Source organism: Bos indicus x Bos taurus, chromosome 18 (genome assembly GCF_003369695.1).
Source record: "Bos indicus x Bos taurus breed Angus x Brahman F1 hybrid chromosome 18, Bos_hybrid_MaternalHap_v2.0, whole genome shotgun sequence".
Classification (NCBI taxonomy): Eukaryota; Metazoa; Chordata; class Mammalia; order Artiodactyla; family Bovidae; genus Bos; species Bos indicus x Bos taurus.
Genome location: NC_040093.1, coordinates 54,012,808 through 54,031,992, shown reverse-complemented (window position 1 = coordinate 54,031,992; position 19,185 = coordinate 54,012,808). Strand labels below are relative to the sequence as shown.

At 55.1% G+C, this 19,185-nt stretch overlaps 1 long non-coding RNA gene across 1 annotated transcript; it reads left to right on the top strand.

The window, feature by feature from the left end:
* The first annotated feature begins 359 nt into the window (after positions 1-359).
* Positions 360-2,527, top strand: LOC113875458. Its single transcript, XR_003506250.1, has 2 exons — positions 360-2,236; positions 2,391-2,527. It is a non-coding gene; the product is annotated as an uncharacterized LOC113875458 (long non-coding RNA).
* The last annotated feature ends 16,658 nt before the right edge of the window (positions 2,528-19,185 follow it).

The window sequence follows — 19,185 nt, the reverse complement described above, 5'->3', positions numbered from 1 at the left end:
GAATGGGGAGCAGAGGGATAGGAGACCATGAGGGCAGATCCTCAGACACTGGTTGACCACAACAGCAAAGATGACGGTGGCCTATTTGGATGGTTAACAGCAATGGAGAGGGGGTTCCAGAGAGGCGAAGGCTGTGGCGGCAGGGGTTTGGAATTTCTGTGATTCCCTCCGTATTGTAGGAACAGATACTAGAGAGCAAAACCAGAAATCCCACTGGTACTTCTATCTAGCCCAGGTGACACAGTGGTAAAGAATCCTCCTGCTAACACAGGGGATGCAAGACCCCTGGGTCAGGAAGAGCCCCTGGAGAGGGAAATGGCAGCCCGCTCCAGTATTCTTGCCTGGAAAATCCCACGGACAGAGGAGCCTCACAGTCTACGGTCCATGGGGTCACAAACGACTGAGCAACTGAGCACGCACACATTGAACCATTAGGTGAGATGTTACTGTGAACCACCCCTATGATCCCCCAGAGGACAAATGGGTGGGGACAGATCAACCACGGCCCCAAGCCCGGCACGGTATCTGCTGTGGTGCCAGAGGAAGCAGAGGGGAGCAGGGACAGCTGATGGACCCGAGAGCTGAGACCCCAGGGTAGCCAAGGGTTCTACCAGGAAGGAGGTGCGGTGGAACCATCTGATGAGGCTGGGAAGGTTACCCAGTCCGACAGCAAGTGAACTCTGGGGACCTTGGTAAGATCTGGGCAGGGGCGGGCTGCCTTGGTGGTCCAGGGGCTAAGTCTGTGCTCCCAATGCAGGGGGCCCAGCTTCATTCCCTGGTCGCGGAACTAGATTCTGCACACCACATTGAAGGTCCCACGTGCAGCAACTAAGACCCAGTGCGGCCAAAAGAAATAGGAAAGAGTAAAAAGAAAAGGTCCAGGGGGCTGGGGCACTCAGTCCTGACACTGACCCTCCTGGGCTGGCCTCTGAGACAGACCGGCATTGCAGAGAAACTGCTGAATGGGATCCGATTGACCGGGGCAGGGATGACAGGAGTGAAAGAGAGGTGAGCCCCAGGTGTGTGGGGAAGTGAAGGCAGCCCCCACATCTCAGAAGGCCAGCTGCCATATCTGTCAGCCCCAAGCAAAAACAACCCTGTAAAATTAGAAATGTTCTAAACGGTTTCCTCATCTTTTGCCCTGTAAACGATTTCTCCCCTCCCCCCAACCAAACCAGAAGTCAACAACAAAACCAGCTGAACTCAGACGTCCACTGCTCTCCGCTGACCAGTGATCTCCTGAGCCTTCCCTTCTGAGACCCGCCCTGCAGGCAGCACCTGGTCTTGGGATGGATGTTAGGAACCTCAATTCCTCCCTAAATCTATTGCCAGATTCACTCTAGTGCACCCGTAGGGCTGCAATGTGGGTAAGCACGGAACACAGGATTGTCATCCTGGGGGTCACAGACCCTTCGAGAGTTGAGTGGACTCCCACCGCCTCTCCAGTGCACAGTGAGGCCCAGCCCCAGGTACTGCTGCTGGTCTGAGGCGGGTGTGAGGTTGAGGGCGGCAAACCTATCTTGGTTTTCCCAGTTTTAGCGCCAAAGCTCTGCGTCCTTAGTGCGGTCGTTTACCTGATTGATCCCACCAGTTACTGTGCCAGAAAATAGCTCTAACTGTGGAATTTTTGTGTTTTAGTGAAGAAAGCTGAGGACATTTAGGGTGTCCCGACAGAGTGCCTACAGGAGCAGGATATACATGACCCCAAACACGGGACACGTCCATGTGGGCAGCCTACACCTCTCTGAACCTCTTGGTCCAAAGGATATCCCAGGAAGTGCTCATCACTTGATTGAGGAGCCAGGTTCACTGCTGGCGTCCTTCCCAAGGATGCTGAAATCTTTTAAAAAACTAATTTTTCGGCCGTGTGGGATCTAGTTCCCTGGCCAGGGACCGGACCTGCAGCCCCTTCATTGGAAGCGTGGAGTCCTAACCACTGGACCACCAGGTAAGTACCAGGACGCTGAAATCAGAAAACTCACGTGATGCGAGTCTTCATCCCAGTGTTTCTCAGCTCAGGGTGGGTGTTAGGGTCACCTGGGCTATTGTGTAAAGGCACTGAGGCCTGGGCCTTATATCAGTATTAGGTGCTTCTGTAGGGTTTAAAATCTGCCCACGGTGATGGCAAATTCAGACCTCTGCCTTCATTCCCAGGTTGCCTGAGAAGCCAGAAAACAGACCTCTCCGCCTGACCCAGGGCTTCTGGACCAGGGTCTCCAAGGGGAGCAGAGCAGAGGTGGGGTTAACAAGCCGGTGCTGCTCTTGAGGCCAGGCTGGGGAGGCTCCACCTCACCCAAATGAGCGTGTTAACAAAGGGGGCCCCTGGGGGAGGGGTGGGGAGGTTCCCACAGTGATATGGGAACCGGCTCCCCTGCTCCACTGCTCCACAGGTATTTGAAGCCAACCCCTTCAGGATGCTGACTGTCATATCCCAAATGAACACCAGGTGGCGTCCAGGCTCCGTGCTGGTCCTGGAGACCCCAGAGGCAGGCTCTGCATTAAAAAAATTTTTTTTTCCTTCTTGTCATACTTGTCTACTGAAAAGTTGGCAGGGAAGTTTGTGCAATGTGGAATGTGGGGCAGTGACCTCAATTGTCCTGCCCTGTGCATGACATGCCTTCAACAATCCTGTGTTTGATTGTGAAAATCCATGGAAAATTTGTATTTTACTCCACAACTGCTGTATTTAATATAGAAATAGTTACTTCTACAAATTGCAAGTAACACTGGCCTCCCCCCGCCCCCAGGAAGTTGCACTGGCCCATGTAGGCTTCTCAGCACTGCACACCTCACATTTGCCTCCTGACTCATGCAGGGGAGGAATTGACTGTGTCCTCGGCCGTTTCCACGTCGATGCTAAACTTCTGCGGTGGGAAGGGCAGGACCCCCACCCTCAGGGATCAGGTGACAAGCATTTTCATCTCTCATAAATTCCAGTGTGTCGATGTCAAACCGCCCTTGAGCTGCTTTCCACCTCCATCTGTGGAGGATGGATATTGTGTAACAGAACTGAAAACCATCTGAGAGATGGTCTAGAAGGCTCACTTCAGAAACGAGGAAATAGAAACTCAGGGAGCCGGCTCTGACTAGGTCCTGGCCAGCCCAGCAGCTCTGGGCAGTGTCTTGCCCTCTTCCTGCCTGTTTTCCTGGTCGGAACATTTGTCATGGGAATTGGGAGGTTGTTGTTGTGGTGGTTATTGTTGAGTTGCCAAGTAGTGTCTGACTCTTTGTGACCCCATGGACTGCCACACTCCAGGCTTCCCTGTCCCTCACCATCTCCTGGAGTTTGTCCAAGTTCATGTCCATTGAGTCAGTGATACCATGCAACCATCTCATCCTCTGCTGCCCCCTTCTCCTGCCCTCAGTCTTTCCCAGAACCAAGGTCTTTTCCAGTGAGTCGGCTCTTCCCATTAGGTGGCCAAAGTATTGGAGCTTCAGCTTCAGCATCAGTCCTTCCAGGGAGTATTCAGGATTGACTTCCTTTAGAATTGACTGGTTTAATCTCCTTGCTGGAGTTGGGAGAACTCCTGAGCAGATTCTAAGACGGGCCACTCAGAGTGGCTGCTTTCTGTTTGCCTTGAGTCCTGGACCCCAAGTGTCCTCCAGAGTCCGTCCGGTGGTGATGTGGCCTCTGTGATGGGAACACCAGGTTTGAAGGGGAAAACGAAGCTCCCAGCTTTTCAGAGCCTTTGGCTCTTAGCACAGAGTGGCCGGCTCCCGCCTCCTGTCTGGAGCGTGGTGAGCTAAGCTGCCCTTGCTTCTCTGGCTCAGCACCACCAGGAGAGATGCGTGTTCTCAGAGGCTTATCAGTTTGGGTTTGTGCTTCTGGCCCTGGCCTCCGAGACCTGCTGTGTGTGTGGGTGGCCTGAGGGGGATGAGTGTGTATGTGCGTGCCTGTGTGAGTGTGTTAGTGTCTCAAAAGCCATAGGAGTAAACAGGGCATGTTTTCTTGGGGCATCATTTTCACTCAAAGTTTTGAAAAAGGTTCTTGTTGTTTACAAGTAAAACAAACATGGGTGGACCACAGAGTGGAAAGAGACTCAAGTCCGTTTTAAAGATAAAACACACAACTTAAAGAAATTCGCATGGAGGCTGGTTTGAGCCATCTTGGAAGGGTTCTCCTCTGCCTGGAGCGGCTTGTAGAGTAAGTCTGTCAACAACACCCATTGCTTAAGTACCTACTATGTGCAAGACACTGAGGGGGCCGGAAGTGGGAGCTGAGCTCCTGCTCCTGAGGGTCTCATGGTCTGGGGAGGAGTCTTGGCTTCATCGTCACCCTCCTGCGTCACCATCACCACCATCCTCATCACCACTGTCTCCTTCACCTTCACAAGCCCCAAACACCTGCATCTGCTTTGTCCTCACTGTAACCCTGGCTTCTGGGAGAGTGCCTGGCACACGTTAGATGCTCAGTAAACGTTTGCTGAGTGAGTGTTTCATTGTCCTGGCATCACGCTAACGTCTGTGTCGTGTTCCATCTCAGTCACTGCTCACCGCAGTCCTGGGGCAGAAGTGTAGTTACCCGTTCCAGGTGGGGACCCTAAAAGAGGCTGTCCACCTGGTAGATGGGAGGGCCAGAGTCTAAGCCCCAGTGTGTCGCACTGCAGCGCTCACACATTTCCCCTTGCTCTGCGGTGGCCGAGACTCCGGGCACAGCTGTCAGGTGGGACTCCAGCTCAGAGGCTGGCTCTGTCAGGGCTGGCTTTGATTTAGTTTCTCTGCTGAGTGCTAAGTCAGTGTCCAGATACCAGAGGGGGCAAGCTGGAGGTGACACATGTATCCAGAAGGTGTGACTGGCAGGGGCTTTAGGCAGCATCTCCATGTTTGGGGCTTCCTGGCCCATGGCCACGTTGGCGTTTGGTGCTTCCCAGGCATTTCTGTACATGCTGTGACCATGCTGGGCTGGAGGGGGACTCTTGGGGTTTTCCCTTTGATCAGGAGCCTGCTGGGGTCACCTGCAAAGCAAGTCACAAGGCTGCCTCAGAGGACTTTCCCAGCTATTAGGGCCACCACTTCCTCAAACCTCCTCGAGGCCCCCTGGAAAACACCAGCTTGGTATCCGCATGAGCCTGGCAGAGCCCCTGTTCTGGGACTGCAGGGAAGACCAAGGACCCACGTCCTAGATAAGCGTCCCAGTCCTCTGCGGAAGGATTTGTTTGTGAACGTGACCTGCAGTGGGCCCCCGGGATGCTAAAATCCTGCTGCATCTAGAACAGTGAGGGTGTGTGCCTGCACCCCAGGAGGCCTGGATGTAGCGAGCCCACCTGATACTGAGGTGACCAGGGAGGAAAGCGGAGCCAGAATTGGAGAGACTCGGGTTTTCTGGTGTGATTTGAGCCCCTGGATCCAGCTTTACTTGAGCCTGGCATCTCCCTGACCTTTTGCTTGCACGGGCCAATAGATTCCTTTTTCTTCTTTATTTACTCCAGCCAGTTTAAGTTGGATTTTTGTTGTTGTTGTTTCCTATTCATAACAGAAAGAGCTTGACACACAGGTTCAAATACTTTTGGACTCACCACCCTCTTTGAGAATCCAACAAAAGCTAAGAACGCTCTACCCAGAAATATGTATAGGCACACAGACACGTTCAAGCCTGTGTTCGAGCGCATAGGCTCAGTGGACGTCTTTCATGGATCTTCTAGGTACCAAGAGTTGGGAAGAAACAGATTGGAAAAAGTTGCTGAAAAGTTTCTGGTCGCCTGCCCGAGGCATCTGAGATCAGATGAGACATTTTAACTCTAGGTCTGGGCCCCACACCCTCCCGGGCCATAGATGAAGGCTCAGATTCAGAGGGGTAAACTGTGGAGGTGTAGACCCTTGCCTGCCCCCTGCACGTGCGTACCTGGTCTCATTGTGCTTTGCTTTATTGGGCTTCGCAGACGGTGCCTTTTTTTCCTTTTTTTACAAGTTGGACGTTTGGGGCGACCCTGCGTTTATTGTCGCCACTTTCCAACAGCAAATATTTGCTCACTCTGTTTCTGTGTGTCATGTTTCGGTAATTCTCCCAATATTTCAAACCTTTACATTATTATTTGTGATCAGTGATCTTAGAAGTTACTATTGTCATTGTTTTTGTTTTTTAAAGTATGTACATTTTTTGAGCTTCCCTGGTGGCTCAGACAGTAAAGAATCCATCTGCAACGCTGGAGACCTCGGTTTGATCCCTGAGTCGGAAGATCCCCTGGTATAGCAGCTCACTCCAGTGTTCTTCAGAGAAGGCAATGGCACCCCACTCCAGTACTCCTGCCTGGAAAATCCCATGGATGGAGCAGCCTGGTAGGCTGCAGTCCATGGGGTCTCAAAGAGTTGGACATGACTGAGCGACTTCACTTTCACTTTTCACTTTCATGCAATGGAGAAGGAAATGGCAACCCACTCCAGTGTTCTTGCCTGGAGAATCCCAGGGACGGGGGAGCCTGGTGGGCTGCTGTCTATGGGGTCGCACAGAGTCGGACACAACACTGAAGTGACTTAGCAGCAGCAGCCAGTGTTCTTGCCTGGAGAATCCCATGGACTGAGGAGCCTGGCGGGCTGAAGTCCTTGGGGTCTCAAAGAGTCAGACACAACTGAGCAACTGAGCACAGCACAGCATGCAGATTTTTTAGCCATAATACTACTGCACTCTGAACAGGCTCAGTAGAGTGTAAAGAGAACCTTCATGGGCCCCGAGAAACAAAGCATTCGTGACTCACTTTATTTCGAGGACTGGAACTGAATCTACAATAACTCCCAGTTATGCCCACAAAAGTGTCTTCATCTTGAAGTAATCCTGAAAAACAAAACCTCAGAGTGTGGCCCCACCCCCACACCATTGGCACAAAAGGGAGCCCGCGGCCAGATCCTGGGGGACCCGTGTCCAGGCTCTCCCACGTTTACTCCACACAGAGCCTGTCATCACCAGACTTCTGCTCATGGTGACTGAGCCTCGGTCACTGGCCACAAAACCCTCCACAGGTTTTTTGAAATGATAATACATAACCAGGGCCTGGAGCAGTGGAACGCTAAGCTATTTATGTTGTAAGTGAATTATGTATTTTTGTCCATCTGCACAGAACAGATCCTTCAGATGTTTACGTAATAAAGATCCCCATGGGTCTCAGAATCAGAAAAGCCAGTGTTTGTTTCAGATGTCTGAGCAGCCGGAATTTTTCTTTTCTCGGGCTTGAAAAATACCGCAGGTTCCTCGGAGGCTGGGTTGCTGTGTTAGTGCGGTTGGTCGTCTCCCTGGGGGATCTTGTGAAGGGGGGACGGATGGCCCCGGGCAGGCCTGTCACAGGAGCCTGGTCAGGGCGCCTCCCTCACAGCCAGAGGGGGCTGTGGGTGGCCCTCATCAAAGCCACGACTCCATAGTTGGGGGGGCGGGGTTGCTCTGCTCTCCTTCTGTCTGCTAGGGGCTCCAATCCTGAGGGTGTGTCTTGGGATAAACAGTGGAGCCCAGCGTCTCCTGCTGAGACCATCAGCCCCTGGCTGACATTCTTTGGAGTACTGACTCAGGGTCAGAGAAGAGGCCTGTGCAGTCAGTCAGGTTGGTTTGTTTGGTTTTCATTTTAAAATCATGGTGAAATATTCTGGACATAGAAAACTGTATGCACGATACCACTGTGAACTCCACGGACCCGTCCTGTGATGTATGAAACACACATTATCTGGGACCCCTTCTCAGTCGTGCTCCAGAGGTGATACTCTCCTTGACACAGATGTTTCTCCCCATGGGCATTTTTCTCCACCTCTTTGAAATTTCCTTCCCAAAGCAGTGACCTCAGGAGTGAGTGTTCACTCTTCCAAAGGACCCCCGAGGCTCCTGTACCTGCAGCCTCAGTGGGGTCCTGGGGGCACTTGGGCACATGGGACACTGCAGGGGACCTGCGAGGGCGAGTGGTCCTGTCCTGGTTCTGATCAACCCCCCCCCCCCAACCTGACCTGGGTCAACCGTGTCACCTCCATGTGACACTTCAGCCCCTCCTCGAGACACCGGGGTCACGGCAGGCCCCCTTGGGACGGCTGTCAGGAGAACAGCTCCCCCACCCTGTAGGTGTCAGCTGTTGTTACCACTGTGCAACCTGGGGGTGGGTTTGGGTCCATCTCTGGGGGAGCCGCTCCACCTGGCTGTGAGGGGGCCGGGCGCGTCCTGCCAGCTCGGCCAGACGGCACATCCTCTCGGCAAACAGTGCTGGGCTCCTTCCCCAGAATACAAAAGCAAAAGGGGGTTTCTTCATAAGCTGTTTAGCAACCCAGGGAGGGAAAACAATCAGAGACATGGAAACAGCTCCTGGGCAGGGGGGGGTCCACCATGTGGTGAGCCCACAGAGCCCCCGGACCTGCAGCCTTGGCTGCGCCTTCGGGAAAGGGGAACAGGAAAAGCAGGGCGGGTTGAGCAATGCAAGCCCAGATTGGGGCCAGCCGACCACAGCCCTGGACGCCGCAGCCGCCGGGCGTTTGCACAGGAAGCGCCCCCAGCCCGACTCCTGGGGGCCCTTTTGTGTGTGTGGGCCTGGGGTCAGGCCTGGCTGCATTCTTCTGCACCCACTGCACTCCAGGGAGGGGACAGCCCGGAGACCCCCTTCCCACCCCAGAGGAAGGAGCAGAGGCCGCCCACCCCTTGCCCTGGGCTGGCAGCTGTCCCCGAATCCTCAGGCCAGGCAGCCCGGAACTCTCCAGATGGATTGCTGCTTTCTCATAGCTCGTGTGTTGTTGTTTTCTAAATTTTTATTTATTTATTTAGGGCTTCCCAGGTGTCGCTGTGGTAAGGAACCTGTCTGCCAATGCAGGAGATGCAGGTTCAGTTCCTGGGTTGGAAAGATCCCCTGGAGAAGGAAATGGCAACCCACTCCAGTATCCTTGCCTGGAGAATCCCATGGACAGAGGAGCCTGGCGGGCCACAGTCCAGAGTCAGACATGACTGAGTACAGCACAGCGGAGATTCGTTTACCTGGCTGTGCTGGGGCTTCATTGCTGCGAGCCAGCTTTCTGAGGTCGTGGCGAGCAGAGACTGCTCTTGATTGCGGTGCCCGGGCTCCTCTTGTGGAGCACAGGCTCCAGAGCATGCAGGCTTCAGTAGCTGTGTCACGTGGGCTCAGGAGCTGCTCCCGGTGGCCTTTAGAGCACAGGCTCAGCAGCGCACAGGCTTAGCCACTCCGCGGCTTGTGGAGTCTTCCTGGCTCAGGGATCGAACTCGGGGCCCCTGCACTGGCAGGTAGATTCCCACCCACTGTGCCACCAGAGAAGTCTTTAATTGCTTGCTAACAGCCTCTCTCCTGTGACTGCCCTGGGGGATATGTAACTTATTTCCAAAACCTATACAAGTAGCTCTATTAGAGAAAGTTTAGAAGGAGAAAAGAAAATCTACCCACGATCCAACCATCAGAACACTATGGGCTGTTGTAAATTTGGTGTGTTTCCTTCCAGACTTTTTTCCTTAATTCATGTTTTGGCATGTGATTCACACATAGTATAGACAGAATTGGAGAGCCAGCCTTTGACCCAACATAATCTCATGAACGTTTTTCCAAGCTGCAGTGGTTTTCATAGCTGTGCTCATCAACCCTGGGTGTTTGGACCATTGTTTTGTCTGTAAGGTTTTAAGAATGCACTTCAGTGTGGAAGCATTTGAGACATGCATGAAAAGAGAGTGAATTATAAAAGTAATCTCCAGGTACTCGTCACCCAGTTTCAGCAATTATCTGCTTGTGCGTCACCCCCCTGGTATTTTTTTTTAAGGTGGTAGGATATACATAATAAAGTTTGCCACTTTCCGTTTAGAGTCATGAAGCACATTCACATTTTTGCGCAGTCATCACTGCCACCATCTCCAGAAATTTTCCATCATCCCGAACTGAAACTCTGTCTCCATTAAACACTAACTCCTGCTGTTCCCCCCACCCCCAGCTCTGGGAACCTCTTTTCTACTTTCTGTGTTTATGAATTTGACTATCTAGGTGCCTCATATAAGTGGAATAAAATTATTTGGCCTTTCGTGTCTGGCTTTCACTTAGCACATAATGTTTTCACAATTCACTGGAGTTGTAGCAGGTGTCAGCCCTTCATTCCTTCCAAAGACTGAATAATAAATACTCTCATACATGTGTCCCACGTTTTGTCTGTCCATCCGTCAATGCACATTTGCACAATTGTCTGAGCGAACTCCAGACATTGTCGTGTTTTGTCCGCGGATATGTCAAAGTACTCTTAAAGATGAGGACTTTTTTTTTTTTTTAAAGCATCTCAGTCGTAACATGATTCCATGCAGACAACTTAGCAGTGATTCCCTTGTATCATCTGACAGCCAGGCAGGGTCCACGTCGCTCCAGTTCTCTCATGAACATCTCCCTGAAGTCAGTTTGCTTGAATCAGGATCCAGGAAAGGCTGCTGTGCCTTGTGAGTCTCCTGTATTCCTCCCTTCTCTGGCCGTTCGTTCGCTGAGGAGACTGGGCTGTTGTGTGGGTGGACGTCTCACAGGCTGACGTGGATCGCGTGTCTCCGTGTGTCCGTGTCCCCCAGGCTGGGCCCTGCCCGAGCTTACCTGCCTCAGAGGGCACAGTGTCCTTCCTGTGACCTTGCACCGAGCAGGGGGATGGCAGTCAGCACTGTCACTGGGTGTTTTGTTTTTTTCTCCTTTACATCTATTGTTACTCTATTTTGAAACGTTTTTGGACTTGCAGGCGCATAAGAGTATCTCAGAGCATTCCTGTGTGCCCTTCGCCCTGAGACCCCACTCAGGTTTCCCGACAGCTAGGACTCAGGGCTCCAGCCTGCTCTGGCAGCGGGACCCCATTCAGGATCATGGGATGACCTGTTGTCTGCCTGGATCTGTTCTGAGTGTTTCCTTGGCATTCACAGCCTGGACATGTTTGAATAGTCCAATCTTTTCTCAGATGCCTCTTGATTTGGGTTTGTCTGATGTTTCCTCACAATGAGATGCAATTTACGCATTTTGTCTGGAAAATCACAGAAACAATGCTAAGTTCTTCTCAGGGATTCTGTGTTTAGGGGTAGGACAGTGCACAATGGAAAGCTGTCCGTGTTTATCCACTGACGTCAATGTGCATTCCTGGATTCCTGTTTATTCAAAGCCAGACCCTGTTACTCCTGATGTTTACTTTCATCCTCATTACCCATGCACCTCTTTTCCTTCTGTATTTATCGCCGGCTGTGCTGGGTCTTTGTTGCTCTGCATGAGCTTTCTCTAGCTGAGACAAGTGGGAGCTGGTCTCGTGGAGCACAGGCTCAGCAGTGTGGCCTTCGCTTAGTTGCTCCTCAGCATGCGGGCTCTTCCCATACCCGAGATCAGCACCGTGACCCCCGCTTCGGCAGCCAGATTCTTGCCCACTGCGCCCCCAGGGACGTCGAACCGACGCATTTCTGAAAGCCGCTTTTGTACTAAGCTGTCTACAACAGGGCTTGTCCTGCAGCAGGACCTACGAACTGCTCCTTTTGTCTGAGCATGGCCTCGTTGTTCCGTGACATGACAGTTCCATCGATGGTCCCTTTATCTGTCTCCACTTCCCCCAACAACACTGCAGGGACCTTGTTCCCTGTGGGAAGCATCTATTTTAGAAAGCTCCAGTTACTAGAAATTTCTTCTTCCTTTTGAACCAAACTCACCTCACTGCAGCTTCCATCCACCTAGTCCTGCTGGCAGGAGCCGTGGGCTCTACAGCCAAATGCTTGTCCCCTCAAGGGTCACAGAAACCAGCGAGAGAGCTTCTGGGTCCCCCACAGCTTCCCGTCTGCAGGTACCGGCCATGTCCCTTCCCTTCCCCCGCCACCCTGGCCGCCGAGCCCGTGCCACCACCGCTGTCAGCACAGCCTGTCTGCAAGAGTGAGTCCGCAGTGAACACAGGCCTCCCTGTGGCCTGACCACTGGGGCCCCAGGCCTCCTTTCTTTCGGACTCCAGGTCTGACTGCCAGTTGCTGCCACTTGCATTTGATGCCACAACTTACTGCTGACCCAGCCGCATCGATGTGGCCAGGTCTGTAGGGTGAGGTGATGCAAGCTTTTTATGGGCACCCTCAAGTGAATTCTCCCTGCAGCCCTGGAAATAGGCGTGACTATCCATGTTTACGGGGCGAGGGTTACCCAGTCCCCCACACAGAGGCCTCCTCAGATTAGAGTGCAGGGGTCCTTTGTGCGGCTGTGAGCAGACCTGAAGGGGAGATTTTGGGCCCCAAGCTGGTGGTAGAGGAGGAGCTGCTCCAACCCTAGGCCAGAAGTGGTGTGGGGGGAGAAGTTTCTGGAACCAGAAGGAGAAAGTGCTGTGACAGTCTCTGTGAGAGGAGCAGGGGCCTGTGGTGAAGGGACACAGCCGGTGGTGGGAGTGGGGGGGTGCCCGGCAGGCAGATGCCCAACAGTGCCCTTCCCCCTCCTCCAGGCTCCCAGAGGGCTCCCCATTAGCTGACCCCCACCCCATCCCCGAGCCGCACAGGCAGAGAGGACAGGATGGAGGTGGGTGGAAGATTCTGGCACAGAGGTCTAGCGGGCGGCCCGAGGTCTGAGATGGAGCCAGGGGGCAGTTCGCAGGTGGGCTCTAGACCAGGAGTCTCAGCTCACCCCTCCTCTCCTCCCCCTCCCTCAAGCACGTGCTGTCTGTGTCGTGGAGGAGCTCCCTGCCTGGCGGGCTGTGCTCCTGTCACAACGAGCCAGCCGGTGAGCCGGGCTGGTGATCAAGTGTCCCGGGAGGCTGGCACTGAGCCCGAGGTCCTGGCTGAGCCGGGCCACCAGGCCCACCTGTCCTCCAGACCCGCCTGGGCAGCGTGTCCACCCTGCGGGGCTGGTTTCTGCTGCTGCTCAGCGCAGGGCCTGTCGGAAAGAGCTGCTCTTCTGATGGTCGGTGCTTGCCGACGGAGCAGGTGGAGGGGCCGCTCCACTCGGTTTATTTTCCTGCTTCATCTGCTTTACTCGTGAAATGGAAACTGTTGGCCTGAGCATCGGAATTACATTTGCGTGTGGAAAGCTGGCAAGGGAGGGGAGTGAAGCCGGAGCTGGAACCCTCGTGCCGTGTGGCCACGCGTGCCAGGCTCCATCACAGGAGCCCCCAGGCTTGCCCAGGCCTCACACCTCTGTGCCCGTGGCCCAGCACTCAGAGGCGGGTGGCAATCTGCCACCTTCCCCATGTCCACTGATGACAGGACGTCCACCGGGCCAGGCCAGCCTGAGCAGAGAGGCAGGCGGGCATGGTCTCCACCCCATGCAGACCGACTGGCCCTGTGGAGGGTGTCAGCGTAGCAGAAGGAAGACCAGCTTCCTCGGTGGAGGGAGGGACTAGGACCGCCGTGAATATCTGGAGAAGGGAGGGTCCCAGAGGCCACTGTCCTTCCAGGCGGTGCCCAGCGCAGTCCGGATCAATTCTGCCCCGCAGCATCCCGGGCCTGCTGGCTGTGGGTGCCCATCCTCCGCAGGACGGAGGACCCAGACCTTTTATCTGGGGCTGCAGTTCATCTGTTCCAGGCAGCCCCGGCAGTCTGGCTCCGAGCCTGCTGAGACACTGCCTGTTTACGGCCCGGCTTCCCGTGCAGATGTGTCTAGAGGCAGAGGCTATGCAGGTAATGCTGACAGGCGCCTTCCAGCCCCCAACGCACTGGTGTCGCAGTGACGATCAACACGGCGGCCTCCTGGTTTCCCAAGCGAGTCTGGCAAGCTGGAGTCTGCACTTGTTCCACGTCTCTGAGACTGGCAGGCCCCGGAGCAGCAGGATTAATGGGACAAGGGGACGATGCCACCTGGGCTCCCCAGCCACCCTGAGGTCCGCATTCCAGATCCTACTCTTTGGTGGCAGAGGTATCAGGATAGGGCTTGGGGTCCTGGGGTGGAAGCCTCATCCGGAAGCAGGACATGGTTTCTGAAGATGATCGGGAAGCATTGTAGTGCTCAGCCCAGGGAGTTGTGGCAGGCTGAGGCCCTCTGTCTTGGGAGCCTGGCCGCAGCCCTACAGACACCAAGCAGCCCGAGCTCCTGCGCATGCATGGGTTCTGGTGCTGCCTGCAGAGGAGGCAGGGCGGTTCTCACAGAAGCCCTGGGGGCAGCTCCAGGCTTCTGGGCCCTGCCTCCGAGTCCCTTTGTGCCAGGTGTTGGAGAACATTGGTTCTGAAGCCAGAAGGGCTGGTAGAGCTCCCAGTCCAGCCCCTCACTGGACACCAGCCCCGTACTTACTCCGGTTCCTTCCTCATGGCTGCTGGTAGATTAGCAACCAGCTGGCCTGGGGGAGAGCCCTGATTCCTTAGTGCCTGCCCATCACTGTGGAAATGCTGTCACTGAGGCCGAGCTCGAGACTCACGTGGAGTCACCCAGCAAGGAGTTGGAAAGCCGTGCTCTCTGTGGGCCCGGAACCCTCACCGGCTGGGGCGAAGGTCAATTGCCCTTTGTGTACAGGAGGATGCCAAAGTTACCCCCTGCTCCAGGGAAGCCGTGAACAAGAGTCGTCTGAAAAGGTTCAAGGGTGTCTCTTGAAGCCGACAGCGGCGCCTCACAGGGGAGCCCAGTGAGGGCAGCGCATGCCGTGCGGGAGCCATGGGGGAACAGGGCAGCTTTGGGGACCTGCTGTGCCCTGGGAGCCTCCTTACATGGTTGCAATCTCGTCGACTAGTTTGGAGTCTTCTCAGGTTTTCTGTGAGCAGGGCAAGACTTCAGTATAAGAAGTGGGTCACCAAGAGTAGAGAACCACAGCTCTGTGGATCGGGGGCTTTGAAGCCACTACAAATGGCACTTGGCTGTCAAAACCTGGGCTTTAGAAACATCAGTGGGCATGGTGGGCTGGAAAGGGCCCATGATGTGATGATGTGAGCTCAACCCCTAGGACACTGCAGAGGGCGTGGAAGGCATGGTCACTGAGTCTCAGCCAGCTCTGTTGTCATGAAGATCATAACCCCCAGCTTGGAACTGTTGGAAGAATCAAATGGAATCAACTGGTGGTGAAACACTGAGCATTTCAGGTGATTTAGAAGGTTGCTATTATAAGTAAGCAGACGGCTGCCCCAGTAATAGTCAGAGACTTACACCGTGAAGTCACATGCAAAAACAGGTTCTGCCTTTTGAGGTCAGTTGTTTCTTGCCAAACCTCAGAGTAAAATAGTGGCAAAGTCAATAGGGCTTCTGTGTCTGCCTTTGGAGTCTAGGTCACTTTGAGAAGTGGGAGTGAACGCTGTTCTGAGAATTCGTCATGAAGTAAAGTGTCGAATAAAGGAATTTTAAAAAATTCCATCTTTCAGAGAAAGAGGCAAAATTTAAAAGAAATGTTGATGCTGTTAGGTGTTAGAAATGACCGAAGAAAACTCGGCTTCCAGGGGCTGTCCTGGAGCTGGTGTGGGTCCACCCCACCTAACTCAGACACCCTTAACTTCTGGAGGTGGAAGTGCCTCAGGGCCTTAGGAGCCCTCAGTCTTGGAAAGGAAACGCCACAAGCTTGCGTGAGTGAGCGCCATCGCTGTCTGCAGCAGAGGCTCCCAGGCCTTCCCTCCGCTCCCCAGGGTGAGGCCTCAGGCTGCAGCCTCACAGCTCAGCCACTCCCAGGTGACCACTAACAAACCACGGGCTGGATGCAGATGTTTCATTTCTAACATGGACTGGGGGTCCCTCCCAGAGGTCAGCGGCCACCTTTCCAGGCTCTGGACACTCTGAGCCCACTGAACTGTGTTCTCCGGCAGGGAGCTGGGTGGCTCGCTAGAGAGAGGCCAGGACAGATGAAACCCAGAGTCAGGTGGGGGACAGACTGAGATCCTTCAGCTGCTCGGGGGCTCCAGTGCTGCCCCTGATTTGAGCAGAAGACCCTGTCCTTCTGCATTCTATGCAGCCAGGGGTGGCCCAGCCAGAGCTGGGGACCTTAGAAAGCAGTGGCCTGGAGCCAGGTGTGCCACTGAGACGGGGGCGGAGGGTTCCTCACTGATGAAGTGGAGGGTGGGCACTGATGCGCGTCCCAGGAGAGAGGGGCAGGTGTGATTCAGTGCACACCTCAGGTGCAGGGGCCCAGGCGGCGCAGGGCTCGGGAGGCTGGGTGTGCGCTGAGGGCCTTGGGTGGGAGCAGGCTGAGGGTCTCCTGGGGTGCCCAGGCCCCTGGCACTCAGGGCGTGCCTGCAGACTTGGTGGGGAAGGAGGAGGGAGTCGCTGGACTGTCCCCGAGCGGGGGTCTCCGGATGGGCCCCGCATCGCCCTGCCCACTCTCTGCCTTCTCCAGGCAATGGCCCCTTCAGCACCTCCATCTCCATCTTGGAGCCGTCTTGCCCCAGCTCCAGAGGGAGGGTCGGGGGATGAGGGCTGCCTGCTGTTAGCTGTGACCAGGCTCTGGGTGGTTCCCGAGGACGGGGCAGGTAGGGGCACCAATACGGCAAGGCTGACGGTGCTCCAGTAATGAGCAATGCACAAACACCAGTGTGGCCTTGACCTTGTCCTCGCCAGGTCCCTGGGAACTGGACTCCACGCTCCAGCTGGGCCAGGCTGCGCTCTTTCAGTTCCCCATCAGCCCTCGTTCCCAGGGCTGGTGTCGCCCAGTGCAGCTGGAAGCCTGGCCGCGGGGCTGTGGTCCCTGTCCTGCGGCTGGCGCGGCAGCTATGAAGGGGACTCTGCGTGCCGCCGCCTGTCTCGGCCTGGATGGAGACATGGGCGTGGCCCGTCTGGTCCTGAGTGTGGCTCTCAGGGGCCCGCGGGGTGCAGGGGAAAGAGGGGTCCCCAGCTACCTGTCGAGCCCAGTGCTGTTGTCACTGGGCAAGGCACCAATCCCTCCAAGCCCCTCTATAAACTCAGGCAATAAAATCACCAGCACAGGGTCCCTAGGGGAAGTGAAGGCAGTGTGTGGACGTCCTCCTTCCAGATAGCCCCTCTCAGGACCTTCTGGCGCCTCCAACCTGGCTCCTTCCTTCCCTGTGAGGGATACCGCACCATTCTCCCCATGTACAGGACGGCCCCTCCTTTTTCCTACAGATCAGTGGTGCAGGTCCCCTTAGCTCGGCCCACCCTCCTCTCTGCAGACACAGAGCCCTAGACCCAGGGTGCAGGGCACATTCCCCACATTTGCTGGATGAAGGGATCCCTGATGAGTCCCCATGAGAGGGGTGGCCTGGGGCGAGGGGACACCTTTCAGTGGAGTCTTTCTGCACCTTCCCACCCCCACCTGCAAAAGATCAGTCACAGCCACACAGCCCACCTCCAAAACTTGGGGTGACCAGGGGATGCTCAAACTCATGGGATTCAAAGCCCAAAGCACCTTGCAGCATGCATTCCGGGCCACTGCTTTTACCCACAAGCCGGGAGTAAGAAGCAGTCCTGGATCCCAGGGACAAGGCTCTCTCGCTGTTCTCCTGAGATCCACTTCCAGAAGCTCCCTGCCCAGGCCGGCATGTGCACCTCCAGACACCTGGTAGTGTGGAGTCCAGAGACCCGGAGCCCATCCCCACGTGGGCAGAGGGGGCATGGCAGGGGGTGACCTCCCACAGGCACAGGCTGGTCAGGATCCTTCAGGGTCTCCAGGAGGGGGTGGGGACAGACAGCCTCTACTCGGGCATTTGGAGTTCAAGAAGCCTCCCCGAATCCTCACAGGCGTCCCAGAGACGCCTCACACAGGTGCCCCCTTGTAGCCTCAGGGTTCTCATTCTCCCCCAGGATGACAGTTGGGGGCCCCCGCCTTGAAGGCCTCCACACGTGCCCCCACCCCTGCTTGCTCTGCTCCGCAGGGGACAGGACAGGGCTCAGTTTGGGCCTGCCTGTCTTTCCTTCCCTTTTCCCGCTCAGCAGGTACCCTCCACCCCCAGCCCAGACACAGACTCTGCACCCTCAGAGCTCAAGGACAGCCTTTCACAAAGCTTTCTCTCAACCACTCCAGTCGGTCCCATTAGCCTCTTCTCCCCAGAATCGGGGGGTGGGGCTGTGCTGGGAGTGCACAAGTCAGAGCCCCCAAACTGGCCCAGCCTGTTCCCTCTCTCTGGATAACTGGGAAAGTGACTGTTTCCCTAGGCATGGAATTTCCTAGCCCTTCCAATGTGGGAATTAGAGACTCTAAACTGGAAGGTCCCTTCTGGAAGGTGCTTTTGACTCAGGTGTGTTGTGAGGGGTTTTGACACCATGTAAAGTATTTCTTACAACCTCTTCAGAGTTGACTATTTGCTGGGGTGTGAACCCTCCATCCACCTGTCCATGTCCACGTCCGGCTGGCCCCAGCTCAGGGACCCTGTCGTGGCCTTTTGGTGTTCCTGGCACGGATGTGATTTAAAATCCACTCTGTGGGGTCTTCCCTGGCGGTCCAGTGCTTAAGAATCCGCCTGCCAATGTAGAGGACACAGGTTCAATCCCTGGTCTGGGAAGATTCCGAATGCCCGGGGGCAACTAAACCTATGCACCGCAGCTACTGAGCCGCATGCCCTAGAGCCTGTGCTCTGCAACAAGAGAGGCCACCGCAATGAGAAGCCTGCGCACCCCAGCAGAGGGTAGCCCCCACTCTCCCCAGTAGAGAAAGCCTGCGAGCAGGAACCAAGGCCCAGCGCAGCCAAAAAAACAAAAATTACTCTGTGGTATGATTCCTAAGTGTGTCTTTGAACTTTAAATTTGTTGTTCAGACGCTCAGTTGTGTCCAACTCCATGCGACCCCATAGGCTATGAAGCCCGCCAGGCTCCTCTGTCCATGGGATTCTCCAGGCAAGAACACTGGAGTAGCCATTTCCTTTTCCAGTGTGTCTTTGAACTTTGAACTTTTAATTTGAGCTTGACAAATGCTTTGAAGGTGAAGACTTTTATCTTTCAATTCGAGCACATAGAATTTGAAAACATTTTTCCCCAGGTGTGATCAGCCCCCTTCAGGTGCAGGGCAGTGTGTGGCTGATCCTCCCAAGGACAGCAAGCCTGCATCCTGAGGGGCTCCCCTCGGCCCCTGGTGAGCAAGCCAAGGCCCTCTGTGAGGGAAGGGTGTCCTTCCGCTGCCGACTGGGACCTGATGTGGGTGGCGTGCCTTTGGTTGGGAAGCTGAGTGGCAGAGGCCACTTCTTCAGAGCAGAAGATTGATTGATTTTAGAGCTGGGCCTCAAGCCTTTCAGGTTACTGAGGTCAGCGGGTTCTCTGTCACACAGGGTGAAAACGTGTCACGTGTGTGTGGAATGCCTCTGGGGCAGGTCAAACTGTGGTTCTGACATTGGACCATACAAGGTGCCTTCCGCTCGCGCACCCTACTTAGTTAGCCAGGGGGTATGTTAGCTTCTCGGAGAAGGCAATG